This window comes from Dendropsophus ebraccatus, chromosome 9 (genome assembly GCF_027789765.1).
Source record: "Dendropsophus ebraccatus isolate aDenEbr1 chromosome 9, aDenEbr1.pat, whole genome shotgun sequence".
NCBI classification, from domain to species: domain Eukaryota; kingdom Metazoa; phylum Chordata; class Amphibia; order Anura; family Hylidae; genus Dendropsophus; species Dendropsophus ebraccatus.
This window is the reverse complement of record NC_091462.1, coordinates 73,024,755-73,047,303: the sequence shown is the minus strand read 5'-3', so window position 1 is coordinate 73,047,303 and position 22,549 is coordinate 73,024,755. Positions and strand designations below refer to the sequence as shown.

The following is a 22,549-nucleotide window of genomic DNA, read 5'->3' as shown; positions in this document are numbered from 1 at the left end:
GCTATCTGAAGGTACAAGTGGTTTGGGGGGGGGGGGGGTCAGATTGTGGGTACAGAGTCGCTTTAAACGCCGTAATCGCTGTAGATCGCGGCGTTTAAGGGGTTAATGAGAGTCGGTTCGGCCCCGGACTCAGTGATGTGAGTGGCAGCGCTATCCCTGCAGCACATCAAGAACCCTGTCAGTCAGGAACGTATATATACATTCCTACTGCACGGGCTGTGTGCAGTAGGAACGCATATATACATGTTACTGACGTGAAGGGGTTAAGAAACTTTGTAATTGGGTTTATTAGCTGAAAAATGAATTTTTATCATGAAAAAGCTGTTTGAAGCTCTCCCCCTGTCTTTATGGTTTTCCTATGGAGAGAGAAAGTAGAGGCACCAAAACAGGACAACAAAGTTTTTTGACCTCTGAATAGCACTCTGAACAGCTTCCCAGCTGTGTAATCCTTTTTTTCTTGGCTCTCAGGTGCCCGCTAATCCCCCTCCTTCCTCCTCCCCTCTCCATAGATTAGACAGGATCTGACTGAGGTAAAAGTCGAGATTTCCTGATTCTGAGCAGTGGATGACAGAAAGGAGAAGAGGGGGGGGCTGGGAAAAGGCTTTTTAAATGCAAATAATGGCATATATGCCTAATAAACCCAATTACAACGTTTCTTAAAATCGCCTGGACTATTGATTTTTGCCCCAAAAAATTTAACGACAGTGACTCTTTAAGAACATACAACAAATCCTATAAAAATAATCTGACTGCTTGAGGCTAACACATAGGACAACAGTACTGATGAGGTCTATTTTTACCCATATTCCACTACCTCATCCAGCTTCATTTCTTTTTAATCCATGCACAGAGCTGGACTTGGAAGCAGAGAGGAGGGCATTTCATGTCCATGATTCATCTCTGACATTCACATTGCACTTACCTGATCTGTATAATACACATAAGCTTTATATAAGTTGTTTAGGTAACCATATAATTAAAGGCAGTCTGTCAGGATATTTTAGCCCTCTAAACTGCAACATAATTTATACAAGTAATCGGAGTTAATTATAAGGGCAATCTATGCCAGCTGGCATTGGTTTCTTAAGTTGTGTTCCCATATGCATGCAAATAAAAGCATGTATTTGACCCCCCCCATGCATTCTGCAATAGCTGTGTTACATTTACCTGGAGTTTTGGCAACATTGTATAGCCATTTAAGAATGCATAGGGGTGTTGTTTCCAATACAAGTGGGTAGAGGTATAACTTTAAGTCAGTGGCCCCAGTGAGACATCTGTCACAGGGCTGCTCAGTTATAATGCCTAATTATTAGCACTGGCCTCCTCAAATGGGGAAGACTTTATGGGCCCCTCTAGCTCCAGGGCCTGGGTACAACTGCACCCCCTATAGGTACATCCCTGCATGCATGGACTGCAATGTGGAGATACGGATGGCAAGCCACACATGTGCTCAATTTATTTATTGACCGGAGCCCTATGAATAAAAAAACCCACTTTATTAATAAATTAAGTGACTAGGAGTGGCTGAAATGTAAAGTAGTTTGAAGAAGTTTTGTGGGCGGCAGGATACGCTATGTAAAAATCTGTGGCACCACTCCCGATGCAGGTACCGATTTCTTCCAGCAAATGATGCAATGAAAAGCACTGCTGGAAGAAATCCGTACCTAGCGCATGCCTGCATTGGGAGCATGGCAGGAGCGGTGCTACAGATTTTTACATAGCGTATCCTGCCGCCCGCGAATCTTTATAGGTACCCCTTAAAGGTATGTCCTTTAGATAAATAACAAAAAGAAGCAAAAAAGGTAGGAATTTATAAATTGGTGTAGTCTTGGATTTTGTGTCAAAAAGTCACATATTTTTGTACAGTTGCTTCTTTACTTGAAAATTTACAACATTTGGTTCCTTGTGTTGCTATTCCAAAACTGATTCTGGATGATTCTACAGAGTCTAGTAGCCAACAGCCCTTATTTAGTTAGTTCACGCGTTGAAAATGCTTAAAAGTTAAACATTTGGAAACTAGAAAAGTGTGGTCATACTGTAAATGTGCCTTTAGGCCACGTTCCCACGTGCTAGTGAATGCAGGCGGTCAAAACTATTGTATAAGCCACGTGTTCATCGACATGCTGGAATACAGCCTCATTTATCAAGGGTTAGAAGCCTTAGCAACCAATACGATTACTACTTTCATTTTCAAAGGGAGATGGAATCTGATTGGTTTCTAGCGGCGGCTGCCTCATTTTTCTTTTACAATAGTGAAAACATTTCCCATTGTACCTTCTGCTCCTTGGAGACTTACTACAGTTGTCAGTAATAACAGAGAGGGAGGTGACAACCTGAAGCTGATCTTACCGACTTCAGTGATATCTTTTGGACCCGCACAGTGAAGCACAAAGAGCAAGAAAAAGTGTTACTTTTCCTCCTTCAGTAAAATCCCTTTAAGCCTCTCTTGTCTAGCATTCAGTGGGGGTTCTCAGAATCCGGACAATGACTGATCAAGACATTTGACACATCAAAAGTTTTTTTAAAATTATAGTAACACATTAGGATTTAGGATTAGGAAAAACGTGTAAAGAAAGTAAATTGCATTCAGATGGCTGGAGCTGTGCCCACGTGATGAATCCTGGCATGTCTATACATATCTATACTTACCCTGAGCCTAGAGTTGTACTTATTGCATTTATTCTTTTTATTGTTCTTTACAGGGCTACAAATATTGTACCATTGGTTTCTACTACATGCCAAGAAAACAACAGAGACAAATGACACGTGTTCTTGGACATCCTATATATCCCCAGGAGAAGAAGCAAAGTCTTCTTCTTGTCAGTAAGATTCCTAACACTTACATGCTGATAGACAGGTCTCCTAAAAGAGCACATAGCCATAAAACTGGCTCAATAAAAGGGAGACAAAGTCATAAGAAAACACATGAAATAATACAAAAGGGACATGACAGACTCACCGGCTCTCTCCTCCACAGCTCAGCAGCCCCTGAGTGTTCACATACTGTCACAGACATACAAGGTTCATGTGACATTACAAGAATAGAAGCTGGGGAGGCAAAGTCCTTGAAGTCAGGATACTATGCAGGGCTGCTCTGTAACACCAGGTTTTAACAAAGTACATCCACAGCCACATACCAGATGCACACAAGTATAATATAATATAGGAATAGAGGAAAATATAGGAATATATAATATACAGGAATAGAAACGTCCACTACCTATAAGAGCAATAAAGCTGGTAATATCGGCAGCATCACTACACAAGAAATGCTTATAGAGAGAATAAAGACAAAAACTTAGCTCTGCAATATGACAGCATCTGAAACCATTGCTTATTATAAATCAGTGACAGACCTGAGTGGCCACATTTCCACATGGTTGTGACTAGGGATGGTCCGAAGCCTCCGAGGTTCGGGTTCGTATGAACCCGAACGCTCGGCATCAGATTCCCGCTGTCTGCCCGCTCCGTGCAGCGGGTGGATACAGCGGGAGGACCGCTTGGAAAACTGGGATACAGCTTATGGCTATATCCCAGTTTTCCAGGCGGCCCTCCCGCTGGATCCGCCCGCTGCACGGAGCGGGCAGACAGCGGGTATCATTACCGAGAGTTTGGGTTCGTACGAACCCGAACCGAACTCGGTTCGGACCATCCCTAGTTGTGACTGAATTGGTGTAAATTTCCGCACTATAACTGCACCTTTCAGTAACTCAAGAACCGTCAGATTTACATGATACACATGGCTAATTTGGGAGAAACTATTTAGAACATGATTTTGACCTATTTTAACATAATTTTTCTATCTTGTTTTATTTAGATATAAAAAGCATAAAAATAGTAGTACACTGTCCACATCGTAGAATAGAACAGAATACTAGCCAGAAAAAAAAAAAAAAACTGTCAGTCCCTATGAAGTGTATGTTAAAGTTTAACAGTCCCTGCATAATCTTAAAGCGAATATACCATCGGGTACATTCGCTTTAAGTTTCGGCTATGGATACAATGGTGCTAGTGCAGATCTATTCATTGGCACATGGCCGGGGATGAAGCAATGGAGACGGGTCGGCCCGCCCCCCAGTCGGAGGAAACCCCTGCCACACTGCAGCTTCATTGATTGTAAAGAGTACCTGTCATTAAAAATAACTTTTGAAATATATCATCAGGCATGTCAAAATGTATTGATCATAGAGGGTCTCACTGCTAAGACCCACTGTGATCAGGATACAGCACAGGAGAGAGCACAGGGGCCATGCCATCCATTCCCCGGCAGCTCGCTAATTCAGTGTAGGTCCAATAGTGATGGAAAAGCCTACAATCCCAAAAATGCAAATGTCAATTTACGTAGAATGGAAAGGATCCAATTCATTCTATGCCTAATGACACTTTTTTTTTTTTTTTTAAGGTCAGGTACTCTTTGAGGGTGCGTTCACACGTACAGGATCTGCAGCAGATTTGATAGCGCAGATTATGCTATTAGCGCTCGTTTGCTCCTCGTTCCCCGCTCGCTGCCGCCGCTATTCAACGCGGCGTCAGCGAGCGGGTGAGTGCGGGGAGCTGCGGGGGGGCTGCCCGGTGGATCGCTGATCGTCCGGGCAGCCCATAGGATATAGCAGCGTCTGCTGCCGATGCTCCTATTCAACGGAGCGACGGCAGCAGATCGCTGCTATATCAGTCGCTTGCTTTTCAACATGTTGAAAAACAAGCAACTGCAACGATCAGCCGACATGAACGATGTCGGCTGATCGTTGCACTCTATTCCACGGGACGAATATCGTTCGTAGCGGCAGATATCGGCCGAATACGAACAAAATTGCTCCTCTAAACGACCCGTGGAATAGGGCCTTTAGATTCAAAGCAAAGCTGCAACTTCAAATCTGCTGCGGATCCTGTACGTGTAAACGCACCCTGAGGCTATGCTTGAGAACTTCAAAGAAAATGCTTAGAAAGAGAAATGCATGCGTTTTTAGATTCCCCTTGATAAGCAGAAATTGGCAAAACCTGATGTAGCAACAGCATTTCTTTCTTAGGCTGGGTTCACACTACGTATATTTCAGTCAGTATTATGGTCCTCATATTGCAACCAAAACCAGGAGTGGATTGAAAACACAGATAGGCTCTGTTCACACAATGTTGAAATTGAGTGGATGGCCGCCATTTAATGGCAAATATTTGCTGTTATTTTAAAACAATGGCTGTTGTATTGAAATAATGGCAGTTATTTACTGTTATATGGCGGCCATCCACTCAATTTCAACATTGTGTGAACAGATCCTTTCTGTGTTTTTAATCCACTCCTGGTTTTGGTTGCAATAAGAGGACCACAATACTGACTGAAATATACGTAGTGTGAACCCAGCCTAATGGTGCGTTTACACAGGCAGATTTATCTGACAGATTTTTTAAGCTAAAGCCAGGCCCAGACCATAAACAGGGAACAGGTCATAGAGGAAAGACTGAGATTTCTCCTCTTTTGAAATCCATTCCTGGTTTTGGCTTCCAAAATCTGTCAGATAAATCTGCCTGTGTAAATGCACCATTAGGCTGGGTCCACACTGCGTTTTTGCAATCCGTTCTTTGCAAAAAAAGGATGAAAAAAAGCATGCATTTGTAAGCATCCGTTTTCATCCGTTTTTCCATTGACTTCCATTGTAAAAAAAAAAAAAAAAAGGTATTAGTCTTACCGGTAAGACTGTTTCTCCGAAATCTTCACGACGGCACCACAGGAGTTAACTCTACCCCCTAGGGACAGGAAAAAGCACAACACGAGAGGTTAAAAGCCCCTCCCCTTCCCACAATCACCAGTGTATTATAACAACCTTTGGCACCACGTGAGTACTATATATATATTTTTATACACAGTATAGGGTGGGGTGTTGGTGCCGTCGTGAAGATTTCGGAGAAACAGTCTTACCGGTAAGACTAATACCTTTTTCTCTCCTCATCTTCACGACGGCACCACAGGAGAATGCCAACCATTTACCTTAGGGTGGGACCACAGCCTGAAGAACCCCTCTCCCGAAGGTTAGGTCTTCATTTCTCTGAAGCTGCAGTCTATAATGCTTCGTGAAGGTGTGCGGAGAGGACCAAGTGGCTGCTCGGCAAATCTGGTCAATCGAAGCTGAAGCTCTCTCTGCCCAGGTAGTGGATATTGCCCTGGTGGAATGGGCTTTAATTCTCAGTGGAGAAGTGAGATTCTGAAGAATGTAGGATTGTTCTATAGCGTTCCTAATCCATCTTGCCAAAACGCTTTTTGAGACTTTTTTGCCCTTATTTTTCCCCTGAAATTGAATAAATAGGGATTGTTCTTTTCTCCAAGAGCTGCATGCATCTAGATATTGTAAGATTGCTCTCTTTACGTCTAACGTATGGAATTTCCTTTCCAAGTCGTTTTTAGGGGATGGGCAAAATGACGGAAGAATTATATCCTGAGACTGATGGAAGGATGAAACCACCTTTGGTAGGAAGTTTGGGTCGGTTTTTAATGTAACCCTATCGTCCTGTATCAGGAAATAGGGTTCTCGGATAGTAAGAGCCTGTAGTTCACTTACTCTTCTAGCAGACACTATTGCTACAAGAAATGCAGTTTTGTATGAGAGTAGCTTAATGTCGGCCTCTTCCAGAGGTTCAAAGGGTGCTCTGGTGAGACCTTCAAGCACTGAGTTGAGGTCCCAGGGTGGATGAAGATTCCTTACAGAAGGTGATTGCCTCTGAGCACTTCTAAGAAATTTCTTAACCCACCTATGTTCAGCAATGGGATAGTCGTAGATAGCTGATAGAGCCGCAACCTGGACTCTTAAAGTAGCTGGTTTTAGACCTTTAAGGAGACCTGCTTGGAGAAAGTCTAGAATTTGTGTAATGTTCGGGTCGGCTGGAAAGGATGGTTTAGTGGGGCACCAGGAACAATACACTTTCCATATCTTCGAGTATATTTTGTTTGTAACAGGTTTTCGACTTTTTTGAATAGTAGTTATCACGTCTTCCGAGAGACCTCTACTTCTCAGCATGCACCTCTCAGGATCCATGCTGATAGCTTCAGTGACCCCGGATCTGGATGGAGAAGAGGGCCCTGAAATAGAAGGTCCGGTTCCCGCGGTAATTGGATCGGTGGTTCTGTTGTGAGGTTTTGAAGTAGACCGAACCACGATCTCCTCGGCCAGTAAGGTACAATCAAGATTACTGTTGCCTGATCCCTCAAGATCTTTTGTAGGACTCTGGGTATCAGAGGAATAGGAGGAAAGGCGTATGCCAGATTGTAGTTCCAGGGAATGCGCTAATGCATCTGTTCCCAATGCCCCATCCCTGGGATCTAGAGAGAAGAAGTGTCGTGTCTTCTTGTTCTGAGATGTGGCAAAAAGATCTACCTGTGGTTGACCCCATCTGTTGGTCAGCTGTAGGAATGTCTTGTCGTTGAGGCACCATTCTCCTGGATGGACTGTGTGTCTGCTTAGGAAATCTGCATTGACGTTTTCCGAGCCTCGAAGATGAGTGGCACTGAGTGAAAGAATATTTCCTTCTGCCCATAGAAATATCTTGGCCGAGATGTTCTGTAGAGCATTCCTCTTCGCACTGCCCTGGTGACGAAGATGTGCGACTGTTGTTATATTGTCCGACAATATGTGTATATGACAATGTTTTAGATCTTCCTCTGCTTGTTTCAGGGACATCAAGACTGCTAACAATTCCCTGTAGTTTGATGACCGTTTCCTTTCTTCTGGGGACCATAGACCCTGAAGGAGACGTCCCTGTACTTGTGCTCCCCATCCCGTCAGACTTGCGTCCGTGGTCATCGTAATTTTGGGAGCTGGATTCCAGTGGACACCTTTTGAAAGATTTTCTGGGTGTTGCCACCAGTTGAGGGACCTGAGTACCTGTTGAGAAATAATCATTAGTTTATCCAGACCTGATTTATGATGATTCCAGGAGGATAAAATGTGATTTTGTAGGATCCTGGAATGTGCCTGGCACCAGGGCACCGCAGGGATGCAGGCTGTGAATGATCCCATTAGTGACATGGCCTCTCTAATTTTACAGGATCGTTTACGTCTGAAGCTCTTTACTTTGTCTATTAAAGAAGACTTTTTATCTGTAGGGAGAAAAGACATTTGTCTGGAAGAATCCAAAAGGATCCCCAGAAATACCTTTTGTGTGCTTGGATTTAAGTCCGATTTTTGCTCGTTTAGAAGCCATCCTAGGTTTCTCAGAAGATCTGATGTCACCTCTAGGTTTTGTAGAAGCTTCCGAGGGGTATCTGCAATCAAAAGAAGGTCATCCAGATAACAGACAATACTTATACCTTTTAAGTGTAGGTAAGAGGCTACCTCCCCCATGACACTTGTAAAGATTCTGGGAGCAGAAGAGATCCCAAAGGGAAGGGCTTTGAACTGAAAATGTTGAACCCTACCGTCCATCCTCAGTGCAAATCTTAGGTAGCGTTGAGATGATGCGTGAATAGGAATGTGGTAGTACGCATCTGTAAGGTCTATCGAAGCCATCACTGCGTCTTTTGATATCAGAGGAGTGGTGGTCTTTATTGATTCCATCTTGAATCTTTTGTATGTCACAGCCTTGTTTAAAGGCTTCAAATTTATGATCAGTCTGTAAGACCCGTTTGGTTTCTTCACCAGAAACAGGTTGGAGTAGTGTCCTCTCCCAAGTTCCGTCACTGGGACTGGAGCTACTACCTCTGAAAGAATAAGTTTCTTTACACTGTCCAGTAATTCCCGCTGTAGATGAGGAGAGGATTGGCGGGATATTAGAAATCTTTTGGGAGGAGGCTGGGAGAATTCTATTTTGTAGCCCTGCTGAATAATGTCCAAAATCCAAGGATTTTGCGTTACCTGACTCCAGGTCTCCCCATACCTGGTCAGTCTCCCCCCAACTGGACCTCTGTCATTGTTTATCCTGAGAGGCCTTGGCGGGGTAAAAAATATTCTTGTTTTTTCCCCCTTTTTGATAGCTCCAACGGCCTCCCGCTTTCCCCTTATTTACCGTTTGATCCTGGTACCTAGGTCTCTTATAGGGTTCTTTCTTTCTTGGAGGCTTTACTTCTGGTAAGGCCTTCTTTTTGTCTGAAGTTTTCTCACAAACTTTATCCAGACCTGTTCCAAATACGTAATTACCCTCGAAAGGGATGCCACATAATTTGGCTTTGGATGTATTATCTCCAGCCCAGTCCTTTAACCATAATGCACGACGTGCAGCGGTAGTAAGTGCCCCGTCTCTGGCTGCTGCTCTTACTGATTCGGCAGAAGAATCAGCTAAGAAGGCCGCCGCATCTTTTAGAAGTGTAATGGAATTAGATATATCTTCCTTATCACTTCTCTTTATATTGTCCTCCAGTTGTTCCAACCACACCTGCATAGCGCGGGCCACGCTTGTAGCTGCGATATTGTTATTTATTGAGAAGGAACTTATATCCCATGATTTCTTCAGTAGACTCTCTGCTTTGCGATCCATGGGATCTTTTAGTTGTGAAGAGTCCTCAAAGGAGAGCACCATCTTTTTAGACACTTTGGCTAACTGTGCATCAATTTTTGGTGCTTCATCCCATTTTACAATGTCCTCTTCCTTAAAGGGAAGTCTCCTTTTGATTTCCCCTGGAATCATAAATCTCTTTTCTGGTTCCTTCCATTCATCCAACACCAGAGATTGAAGGGTCTCATGAATGGGGAACACAGTCTTATCCCTTGCTCTAAGTCCCGCAAACAATTTGTCTTTGGGATTTATGTCCTCCTGTATTACTTCCATACCAAGGGCCTGTCTTACCGCATCAATAAAGGGTCCTGTGCGCTCGGTGGGAAATAAGTATCTTTTAGGACGCTGTTCTGTGATAACCTCCTCTTCACAGATAATTACAGAGTCTGATAAATGATCGGATTCATGTTCAGATTCTGAGGACGAAGATCTTCGTCTTTTAGATCGAGAAGATTCTCCTGATACACTACCCGCCGCTGGATCTGGCGGGGCTATGTTAAGGGGAGTGGGCACTGAAGCTGGTAATACTGGAGATATAAACGGAATCACAGGAGGAGCAGGAGTTACTACTGTCGGGGCAGTAGTCTGCATAGATGTTTTTATCTCATCCTTCATCATCTTCCTAATTTCATCAAGAAATGAAGATCTGTCCTCTTTAACAATGTCCGCAATGCATGTGGCACAAATGTTTTTCTTATAGGATGATGATAGGCGATTATTACAAGTAATACATCTCCTTGTAGGGATCGTCTTAGATTTCTCCTTTGATTCCTTATCCTTATCCTTATCTTTATCCTTATCCTAAAAGAACAAGGATATTAATACACTAAGGGTAACACCCAGTGCAAAAATATAAGGAGTAGGAGAGGGTGTGCTACAATAGTACAGAACCCCAACCCACAGAGTAGTCATAGATACCCACACACATATATGAGCACTCACCACCTGGGACACCTTGGGAGACTTATCAGGCGCAGCAGCGGCTGCCGAAGAGGAAGAGGACTCCATCCCGACTGATCAGACCTCATCAGATCGGACGACCCGCTCCTCTTATGTACCTTGTCCCAGCGGTTTGAATTTCGCGCTTCCGGAGTGCTACTTCCGGGTGTGACGTCAGTATGTCCCCACGTAACGTGAGGACGTCACTGTGACCCGCCGCCTCACTTCCGGTAAACTCGCGCGACCGGAAGTACGTCAGGACGCCAGGCCGCACCGGAGAAGACCCCGCACTCGCCTGGCCGCAAGTCCGCTGCTACTTACCCGGCGGCGGGTCCATACTGAGTCTGCCTGCGCTCTGGAAAGCCGACCCGGAGGGCGGGATTCCGGCAGACTCCGCACACCAGGATGGCCAGAAGCCTGGACCATCCTGCTACCCCGGACCCGAAGATCCACAGCTGCTCCCGGGAGGAAGGAGGGCGTACCTCGATCGACCCAGCTGAGGGGTAATGCTTGTCTTTTTATCTTCATGGGGTTCTCATCTTCCCGACGGATCCCCACCTCTCGTGCCTGCCCTGTTAGGGACAGGAAAAAGCACTGGTGATTGTGGGAAGGGGAGGGGCTTTTAACCTCTCGTGTTGTGCTTTTTCCTGTCCCTAGGGGGTAGAGTTAACTCCTGTGGTGCCGTCGTGAAGATGAGGAGAGAAAAAAGGATTAGTTTTTTGTTACGGACACAAAAACTAACTAAGTAGCTAACACTACTTTTGTGTCGGTTAAAAAAAAAATTATCCGTTTTTTTTTTACAATGTAAGTCAATTGAAAACCGGATGCACACAAATGCATCCTTTTTTTCATCCGTTTTTGCAAAAAACGGATTGCAAAAACGCAGTGTGGACCTAGCCTTATAAACAACTTGACGCTCCTGGTGATACAGATTACACTGCACAGTCCAGACACAGATTTTGCTTCTGAACAAGAGAAACGCAAATGTGGAGACACAGCCTAAAAAGCATTCTGCTCCTGAGACACGGAGGGGACGGCAGCATATCCCAAACACTGTGTGCAGGTGAAACTGTAATGTCCAATAGCAGCACAATGTCACCGCTGCATCGCTAGAACAAGTGAGGAGAAGCACACGAGTCATTCCCAGTGACAGATCAAATCTGGGTGAAAACAAGGGGTTATCCAGGATTAAAGCGGTACTATCAGCAGGTTCTTCCTAGAGAACCTTCTGATATGCCGCAGTAGCTGTGTATCTCCATAGTACATAGCCATTAGTTTAACCCCTGTCCTCCCCCGCATTGTAAAATGTAAAATGCTCTTATGCAAATTACTAGCATAAGAGCATTTAGGGCATTGCTCAGGGCCGTAGAGCATTGCCGCACCCCACCCAGCCAGCCCCCTCTGCATATTCTTAACTGCATAGTGGGCTATAGAGCGTATAGACACTGCCGCTGCGCAGGGAAGCAGTCCCGCCGTAGACAGGCTGCTTCCCGTGCATGCGTGAATCCCCCGGTCCGCCGATCCTCCCTGAGGTCCCTCAGGACATGAGTATAAGATAGACTTTATACTTATGTCTTTAGAAGCCTCCAGAAGGATCGGCGGCGGACCGGGGGATTCACACATGCGCAGGAAGCAGCCTGTCCCCGGCAGGACTGCTTCCCTGCACAGCGGTAGTGTCTATACACTCTTTAGTCCACTATGCAGTTATGAATATGCAGAGAGGGCAGGTTAGGAGGGGGCGGGCTCTCGGGCCCTGAGCAACGCCCTAAATGCTTTTATGCTAGTAATTTGCATAAGAGCATTTAGCGATTTTATAAACAATGCGGGGGAGGAGAGGGGCTATGTACTAATGGCTATGTACTACGGAGATACACAGCTACTGCGGCATATCAGAAGGTTCTCTGGAAAAAAAAAAAACACAGTATCACCCGTGTCCTCAGGTTGTGTGTGGTATTAAAATTCAGCTCCATTCACTTCAGTGGAAAGGAGACGCAGAACCACACCCCAACTGAGGACAAAATTGGTGCAGTTTCTTGAAACCCTTGATAACCATTTTAATTGGGTACTGCTACTCTTATACAGAAAATAATTAAAGGGCCGATTCTTTGTCGACCACGATCCCCTGAGGTCCTCCTTCTGCCTCTTTGGGTCCCCTTCTGAACACTTCCACCACCACTCAAGAATTGGTCTGGTCAGTGACAGCCTGCTCAGCCAATCACTGTCTGAAGTGGGAAAGCATCATGGCCAGTAATTGGCTGTCATTGCCAACATAATTCAGTCTCAGAAGTGACAGGAGAGTTCAGCTGGGGACCCCAGGGAAGCATGGAGAGTCGTGTTGAGCCAACTAGCTGAACCCAAATGCTCAGCATTTGACTCACAGTGGCTAAGGAAGTTGGATGCAGCCCTAGAGAGTCCTGGAAAACATGAATACAGCCATAGGATTCCAACTTCTTCAGCCACTGGGAGTCAAAGCTGAGCTTTCAGGTTCCGCCGAACCTGAAAGTTCGCAAATTCCCTCAACACTAATGATGAGGTAAGACTACAGCCTTTATTATGTCCTATACAATGGGCAAAAATATATTTTTTAAAAATTTAAGAACTGGAGTACCCCTTTAACACAGAAACCTAGTAGACCCCATCATAGAATTTTTAACCAGAAACCTCTACAGTTTTCTGTATGCAATATTTTACAATTGCTCTCTAAGGCTGTGCTCATATCACACGTTAATGTTTACTGAAGGCCCTATTCCACGGAACGATTATCGTTCATAAACTCGCTCCAACAACTGCTTGTTAACGATAATCGCTTCGTAGAAGAGATGTAAACGAGCGCACGACAAAGGCGAAATCGTTATATTGTCGTTCAAAATTGTTTTACAGCATGTTGAAAAAAAATCGTTGGTCTTTCAGTCGTTCGTAAAAAGGTTAAAAAAAAAAAAAGTAGGTGTGTTGTATGGTCATGATCACCCCAGCGAACGTTTTAAACGACCATGTAACGACCGCAAAATAATCATTACACTACATATATCGTTAAAGTTCCCACGTGTGTTATTGGTTATGATTGTTAACGAGCTGTCGTTAGAGCGAGATTATGAACGATAATCGTTCCGTGGACCCCTAGATGGGTCAACCAGTAAAGTTGAGAGAACTTCAGAAAACTGTCCCGTTCAGCCGCGATTGGCATTCAACTCCTGGCGCTTGGAGAAGTTACATGCTGCCCAAGGGAGTCCTGGAAACACAACGATTTTCTACGGGTGTTGTTTTGAGTACCAAACAGCAGCCATGGTTTAGCACATTTCAACAGCCGTAATTGCAATAACAGCTGCTAAAATGTTATTCTTGTTCAGTGAAATATGGCCGTTTTGGGTGTGTCTTTACTTAAAGGGTAACTATTAAGCTTCGCAGATTGCAGGATATGCTGTGAAAAAAACCTGCTGCAGGTCTCCTAATGCAGGCACGCTCCAGGCACAGATTTCTTCCAGCAGTGCTTTTGATTGCAATAGCAGCAGATTTTTCACAGTGTATCCTGTACCTGCAGAACTTTAAAGTCACCCTTTAAAAGGTCCATTAATTTTAATAAAAAGGACAGTAAAAAAAAACAAAAAAACTACATGTGAACAAATAACATTCGCTGTTCACGCAATAACGGCTGCAAATTAATGACACAAACATTAATTTGACGGCCGCCGCTAAGTTATTTTATACAGTGTGTGACCCAATGGCCGTGGTTTCCATACACTTTAAGGCTGGGTTCACACTATGTATATTTGAGGCTGTATTTGTGAGGCTGTATAGCAACCAAAACCAGGAGTGGATTGAAAACACAGAAAGGCTATGTTCACATAATGTTGTAATTGAGTGGATGGCCGTCATTTAATGGCAAATTTTTGCTGTTATTTTAAAACAACGGCTGTTATATTGAAATAATGGCAGTTATTTACCGTTATATGACGGCCATCCACTCAATTTCAACATTGTGTGAACAGAGCCTTTCTGTGTTTTCAATCCACTCCTGGTTTTGGTTGCTATGAGGACCTGACTTGAGGACCAAATACTGCCTGAAGTATACAGTGTGTGAACCCAGCCTAAGAATGTAAACGGACGGGGGGCGTGGTTTGCCATGAGAGGAGAAGGACGTGTGGAGTGAGAGCTCCGTCCTAGGCCATAGCATTTGGGGGCTTTTTAGCATCTTTCATGGGGCTGAAGAAACCGAAATCCAGCAGGAAGGTGCCGGCTGCACCCTAGTCCCCTCTGACACCGATCTCTAACTATTTCGCTCCCCTCGCCAGCTTGCCGGAGGACTTGGTGAGTGTGAACCGGGAACCGGCGCCATCTTGTGCAGAGCCGCGCACCCAGGGAGCGAGACAGACCCGCCGCAGCACAGCTACTCACCAGGACGCCGATCTCCCGCATCCGCCTGCACACCCTGACACGCAGCACCGGAGCAAGACTGGGGGTAAGCCACGGGGTCCCGAGAAATCGGCAGCTACCCCGCAGCTGCGCCACGAGGCGCCGCCATTTTGCCCTGTGAGTCTACACCCGACGGAGGGGAGGGCGGATCAGAGTCAGTCACAAGCAGAGAGTGACTGGGCACCGCTGCAGCAACATTCGGGGGACCAGGGCAGCAGCTGCTTATCCCATCCCGGAGACTCCAACTCTCTCCCGCTGCCCTGTGACAGATCGCCGCCATCTTGCCCTCACGAGCGGTCTGACCCCCCCACAGCAGACTCTGTGCTGACTCCAAATAAGCACAACAAGCAGAGTCCAGGGACCCTGGGTCACAGTAGGACTCCTGTGTCAGGGTTGAATAGGCTCAGTGTCTCCCAGTCTCCTACAACAGCTGCCCTGTATGCTGTCCACCTAACCTCTGCCTCTCCTCAGGACTGTTCTGGGCCTCCATCACCTGCTACGGCACCGGGGACCTCCCAGTCCAGAGAAAGGTGCTCTGGTGACTCTTTTAGTACTCCCTCCTCTGGGACTATCCTCCCTCTCACTGCTCCTGAAGTGCAGTACACCCACTACATTTCTGCAAACGCGACCAGGTCCTGGCCCCTGGTTCCAGGGACTTTAGACACTCAGTCTGCACAAGAGTCACCGTCTACTATGGCTGCACCAGCTCACCTTTCTCAGCTCCCTGTCCGGGTGACAGCGAAACAGTCAACGGAGGGTGCGACCTCGGTGCCTATCCGTAGCCCCCAGCCTGCGCAGATGTCATCGACCCTGCCTCAAGGTGAAGCGGCTGCTATCCTTAGTGCCCACCCAGAGTTGCAAGCCCTCTTAGCATTCCTACCTTCTAAGCAGGATATAGAGACCATGGCCTCAGACCTGAAAGCGGCTTGGAAGCAGGATCTGGGTGTAGTCAAAAAGGACATTTCCACCTTGCAAACTCAAGTTGGCGACCTGGAAACCTTTCAGACCACGGTCCAGCGATCCTTAGAGGAAATACGAACCGAACTGTCCACCCACTCTTCTCAACAGCAAATGTTATTCATGCACCTGGACGACCTTGAAAATCGCAACAGGCGCAACAATATTAGAATTCGCGGCCTCCCCGAAGCGACGCGGGCCGCTGATCTACACCCAACCTTACTTGGTGTCTTTAATATGATCCTGGGACGCCCACCTGAAACTCACATTGACATTGACCGAGCTCATAGGGCCCTTCGGCCGCAGAGTGGTGACCCAGCTAGGCCACGTGATGTGATCTGTCGGATCCATTATTACTCAATTAAAGAGGAAATCATGCAGAAAGCGCGCCTACTTCCTGAAGTGGACTTTGATGGGGCCAAACTCCTTCTTTTTCCGGATCTTTCGAGACGTACCCTTCGCCTCAGAGCAGCCTTAAAACCCTTGCTGGCGTTACTGCAGTCCCGCAACATCACGTACCGCTGGGGCTTTCCTTTTGCCCTCCATGCCAGGTTTAATGACAAGACTGCTTCTTTGCGCTCACCATGTGACTTACCAGCTTTCCTGCAGGCTTTTGGGCTTCCAAGTGTTTCCCTCCCGGATTGGGAGACGATTCTCCGCAACCCCTTGTCAACGGGATGGCAGCCGGAGCCCTCCACTTCCCAGAACTCCCACCGACCCCTGGCACCAAGACCACAACGAACCAGGAGAAGGAGAAGAAGTGTGTCTCGCTCGGATTCTGAACTTTAAACGCCACAACAGCTGCGGGACACGTGAGAGCTCTCCGCACTCTGTTAGGTTTCTCTCAGGGTTTTCTTTGCCTAACACACTGCCCCTATGCAATACTAGGATTATAAGTGTATCCCCCCGAGTTAATTGTTTGCTCATTATGTTTGTTTACAGTGATGGCCGACTAGGGCTCCATGACCAGGAGCTGCCCACCTATACCCCCTAATAGGTACTCAGATGATAGTGCCCCATCTGATAGTGTTAGTACACCTGTTGTACGAATTAGAAATATTGCCGCCTATGTTTTGGTGTTGCTGTTTTGCTTTCTTTGTCTGTCTCTTTCTCTCTTTCCCCTCTTTCCCCCTCTCTTGCCAACACGGTCCTTGTGGTGTCGACATAGTGCTCTCTCTTGTGTTTTGCCTCACTAGATGCCTCTTGTTTTCCAATGGAAACACTTAACATTACATCCCTGAATGTTCAGGGATTTAATGTTCCTGAGAAAAGATCGCAAATCCTGTATGCAGTGCACAAAATGAGAGCACAAATCCTATGTTTACAGGAAACCCACTTTCAGGCAGATAAGATTCCAGCCTTCAGGAACCGCTATTATCAACAGTGGTTCCATAGCAGCAACCCTGAAGGCAGGACTAGGGGAGTGGCTATTTTGCTGCATAAATCCTTACCATGTCAGGTCCTGGAGACGAGGACAGATTCTGAGGCACGATATGTCTTCCTACGCTGCACTATTGCTAATCAACTGTATACGATTGCCAATGTGTATGCCCCAAACCATAATCAGCAGACGTTCTTAGCCAAAACCCTAGATGACCTTAACACCTTTCAGCAAGGCCACCTGATTGTCTGTGGAGACTTGAATGTTCCGCTCATGCCATCCTTAGACACGTCCTCGGGTCTGTCTTCGTTTCCTTGCAATAAACGTAATAAAATTAGAAGAGACTTACACGCCATGCAGCTATGTGATGCTTGGCGTTTGGCCAATCCAGGCGCCCGTGACTACACCCATTTTTCTAATGTCCACAACAGCTACAGTAGAATAGACTATATCCTTCTCCATCACCACCTGTTAGATAGACTGCGCTCGGTATCCATTGGCAATATACTCCTAACTGACCATGCTCCCGTCCACTGTAAGCTCTCTTTGCCTCAGACCATGTCAAAATCGTTCACCTGGAGACTCAATGAGTCTCTGCTCAACGACCCCCTATGCTTAGCTGACCTAAAAACAGCTATCAGCCACTTTGAGATGGACCATAGCTCAGACAACACTTCACCACAAATGAAGTGGGAAGCCCTCAAGTGTGTCTTAAGGGGTATTCTGATAAAGCATGGATCCAGGTTAAAGAGAGTGGCAGCTGGTAAATTACACAAACTATTAGACACCTTGCAGACCTTAGAACTGAGACATAAGTCGACGCTAGCAGAGGAAGACCGCAGGGAACTTATAAGGGTACGCAGTGAGATTACGAAACTCCTAGAAAAAAAGCATCATAGGTATAGACAAATATGTGCAAGTGTTGCCTACGAGCACAGCAATAAATCAGGTAGACTTCTAGCCAGGGCTTTGAGGGATAAAAGAGCTTCCTTATATATTCAATCCGTAAAGAACTCCAATGGCCAGGTGGTTAGGCTTACCTCTGAAATACTGGATGCCTTTAAGCGCTATTACACTGACCTATATCATCTACCACCAGTGACAGGGGTCACCAGGGAAGATAAGCTACACTTCATCACCCGCACAGCCCTTCCACGCCTAGATTCGGCAGCCCTGACGGAACTGGAAACTCCGTTTGGTGCTAACGAACTTGCACTGCCATAACCTCACTCCCCTCCGGCAAAAGCCCTGGCCCGGACGGTTACACTGCTAAATTCTTTAAAATTTTACAATCTGAACTCTCCCCACATATTCTAGCGACCTTTAATGGAATTTCTTCTTCCTCGCCCTTCCCATCGTCTTTTCTTAGCGCACATGTCACCGTTATACCTAAAGAGGGTAAGGACCCGAACCTATGCGCAAGCTACAGACCAATCTCCCTCATCAACACTGACGCTAAGTTGTATGCCAAGCTGCTGGCCCAGAGGCTGACACCCCTCCTCGGAGCCCTGGTCCACCCTGACCAAGTTGGATTCATACCCTCGAGGGAGGCCAGAGATAATACTCTGAAAACGTTCTCTGTAATCCAATATGCTCATGCCTCCAACACACCCTGTATGCTACTATCACTGGATGCTGAGAAAGCATTTGACAGGGTGGACTGGGGTTTTCTGAGAGGGGTCCTAGAGGGCATTGGTTTGGGGGCGGTGATGCAGGAGCGCATTCTAGCACTATACCAATATCCACAAGCACGAATCAGAATCAATGGGGCCCTCTCCGACCCTCTCACGATATGTAATGGCACCAGACAGGGGTGCCCCCTTTCCCCACTCCTCTACGTCCTGGTTATGGAACATCTGTTGAGGGCGATTAGATTAAACGAGGGCGTGAGGGGCATCAGGCTTGGAGAGCTGCACTTAAAATGCTCAGCTTTTGCTGATGATCTGCTTGTGTATCTCACAGCACCACAGAGTTCTTTGCCGTCCTTAATGGACACCCTTGCTGAATACAGTAGGGTAAGCAATTACAAGATTAATCTCTCCAAGAGCGTTGCCCTTAATGTCTCTTTGCCCCATGATACAGTCTCCCCTCTCCAACAGCGGTTTCCCTTTGTCTGGCGCACCTCTTCTTTTAAATACCTAGGAATCCAGATTCCGGCTAGGCTGACGGACACTTTTGCCCTGAATTTCGCCCCTCTGTTGTCTCAGTTCGGGGTGTACCTGGCCAAGTGGGACAGGAGGGACTTTTCGTGGCTGGGCAGAATTAATATAATCAAAATGAATTTGCTGCCCAGACTCCTGTATCTATTTCAGACCGTTCCGAGTGTTCTCCCTCGCTCCTACTTCCAAGCGATTAATCGTCTCTTTTCACGATTTATCTGGCAACGGAGACGACCCCGCTTGGCGCGGTCCACCCTATCTCTGTCAAGGCAGAGGGGGGGTCTGGCTCTCCCGGACCCGTATAAATACTATATTGCCGCAGTAGCCACTAGGATCCTTGATAGCTACCATGGCTTGACTTCCAAACTATGGGTGCAATTTGAAAATGTCATCTCACCTTTTTCTTTACCGTCCCTCCTGTGGATTAAACCCACTTCGTGGACGGGTACCCAATTGTCATCCTTGCCCTTAGTATCCCGCACCGTACTGCTGACGTTCCGATACACAAAGGCCACATTAGCCCTTTACGAACCAAATGGCCCTCTCACCCCTATTTTGCGCAATACTGAATTTCCCGCAGGTCATGCAGACCCCTCATTCCTCAACTTCCCCAGAACGCGTCATCTTAGCTTCAGGGACGTATGCGCGACGGCATCCCTTATCCCGTACGAGATACTCATCCCTGAGTCAGACAGAACACCCAGACTGCACTGGCAATACCTCCAGCTGTCACACTTCTACCGATCCCTGACACACAACAGCAACCTTCACAGACAGCTTACAGTGTTTGAGGGCCTTTGTGTTCAGGCCGAACCCCCCACGCACACTATATCACTTATATACGCCATACTGAACACTCCCGAGGACTCTTATAAGACGACTTTTCAGTTGGGTTGGGAGACTGAACTGAACCGCACCTTTTCGGGGGAGGATTGGGGGAAGGCTCTGTTCTTTTGCCATAAATCCTCGATCTCCGGCAGGGCTCAGGAGACGAGCTTCAAGATCCTGTCGCGTTGGTACAGAGTCCCGACTGTGCTTCATAGATTATATGTCTCTGTCCCTGACACCTGCTGGAGATGTGGATTGGCCAGAGGAAACATGTCTCACATATGGTGGGGGTGTAACAGTTTACAGGGGTTTTGGACGGAAGTGATTGCTATAATAAGGGAAATCACGGGAACGACTCTGCCCAACGATCCTGCTACTCTCCTACTAATAATGCTACCGGGATCTCTAGCTAAATGTAAAAAGGGGCTTATTAAATTCCTATTGCTGGCAGCCAAGACAGTGATACCGAGGAGATGGAGGTCTGATACTCCCCCTACGATAACTGAGTGGTTTGCTGAGATTCTCCATCTACAGAGAATGGAGGAGCTGACAGCGGAATTCCATAATAGACTCCAGCCTACAGCTAGGATGTGGTTCCCATGGGCGGCCTTTCTGGACTCGCCTTCCTATAAGAATCGCGCCACAGCGCAGCAGGACTGAATTCACGGGGCTGCCCTCCCCTCTTGAACAGATCTTTTCTCTTCTGCCAGGACCGTGTTGGCCCCCTCTCTCCCCCCGCCCTTTCCTCCCTCCTTCTACTCTTCCCTTCTCCTTTTGTTTGGTAATAGGCTACCTTTCAGGCCTCTCCTGATATGCTTTATTTAACTTGTTCTCCTTCTGGTTTCATGCTGAAAGTATTCTATTTTGGATGTTTGACTTCTGCATCTTGCATTGCTAATTTTTGCTGTATTCATGCGATACGCAGTTGAAAATATGTTACACGTTTGTATGTTTTGCTACTTGTCGGGCTTATTGCCCATTTTTTAACCATCCACTGCTGTTTGTAAATCTTTTTCTTTCAATAAAAAGCTTTAAGTAAAAAAAAAAAAAAAAAAAAAAGAATGTAAACGGACGTTATTTTAAATTTAACTGGCAGGCGTTATTCAACAGCTTGTGAACACGGCCTTAGGGCGTGTTTACAAAGAGAGATTTATCGGACAGTTTTAAAGCCAAAGCCAGGAACAGACTATAAACAGAGAAAAGGTCAAAAGGAATGGCGAGTTGGCATGCGGGTGCACAAAATTGTGCCCGCATCCAAATTCATCAGAAACTTAGATCATCTGGCCAGTACTGCAGTACTAGCCGGGATGATGTTCTCGGACACCGGCCGTTCTGTGACCCTGGCCGGGTCACAGAACGGCCAGCGTCTTACACCATGTGAACATGGCTTTAGGCTGTATTGTTTTTTTTCCTGGCAGCCCTAGGGTAGAATTTAGTGGGTAAATGAAGGGATAAATCTGCACCCATAGAGCAGCTGTTTGTAGAGGGACTCCCTGTAGTACTGCAAGCACAATCCATACCAGTGTGAACAGTCCCTTCCTGGCAGAATACTCTATTGGAGGTAAATGGGAGCCCTGCTGTATATGTCTGACAGAGGACTGGGGTGATGTGGGTCTGACAGAGGACTGGGGTGATGTGGGTCTGACCAGTAGCGTAGCGACTGCGGTCGCTAGCAAGGGGCGGGGTCCCTCGAGGCCTGCCACTGCGCTGCCCCCCTCCCATTCCCACTTGTAACCGCAGGTGAGTTAATTTTTTTCTTTTCGCAAAGACTGGTGGTTATCTAGAAGGGGGATAACACGGGGGGCCATCTAGAAGGGGGATAACACGGGGGGCCATCTAGAAGGGGGATAACACGGGGGGCCATCTATAAGGGGGATAACACGGGGCCATCTATAAGGGGCATAACATGGGGGCCATCTATACGGGGGATAACATGGGGGCCATCTATACGGGGGATAACATGGGGGCCATCTATACGGGGGATATAATGGACCACGTACTATAAGGGGGGGGGGTCACAGTCAGCCTACTCACTAAATGAGGACGTAAAGGGGCCGAAACAGATGTGCAGTTTGTAGAGAGATGAGGCAAGAGTGAGGAGCCTAATCTGTCTGTCTGACAGATTCTGTGGATTCGTGGCTCAGAGAAGTTCTCATAATGGCCCAGGGCAGATGGAGAAGAAGATGAAAAGGGAAGAACTCCGATCAGAGAAGACGTCCCCTGTGAGTCACCTGATATAACTGCACTGTATAGCTGGGGCTACCTCTATATGACTGGATGAGGTGATAGTGATCTTTGTACAGACGATTTTAGTCAGTAGCAACGGTGGTGTAAGTCAGTATGTGGTGGTTATATTTGTTACTTGTAATCTGGTACTGTGTTTTATTGGATTTAGTACACT

General features: G+C 46.4%; 1 protein-coding gene across 2 annotated transcripts in view; it reads right to left on the bottom strand.

Annotated features, from left to right (window-relative positions):
- DHRS7B (dehydrogenase/reductase 7B) overlaps positions 1-22,549 on the bottom strand; it is a 62,830-nt gene that overhangs the window by 36,917 nt on the left and 3,364 nt on the right. Inside the window, exon 1 of one of the 2 annotated variants that reach the window (XM_069983630.1) lies at positions 2,960-3,019. The exons of the other annotated variant lie outside the window; for it this stretch is intronic. The gene's annotated coding sequence lies outside the window, so the exon portion shown is untranslated. Of the gene's footprint in view, positions 1-2,959; positions 3,020-22,549 lie in introns of those variants that run through there. 2 annotated transcript variants of the gene reach the window in all.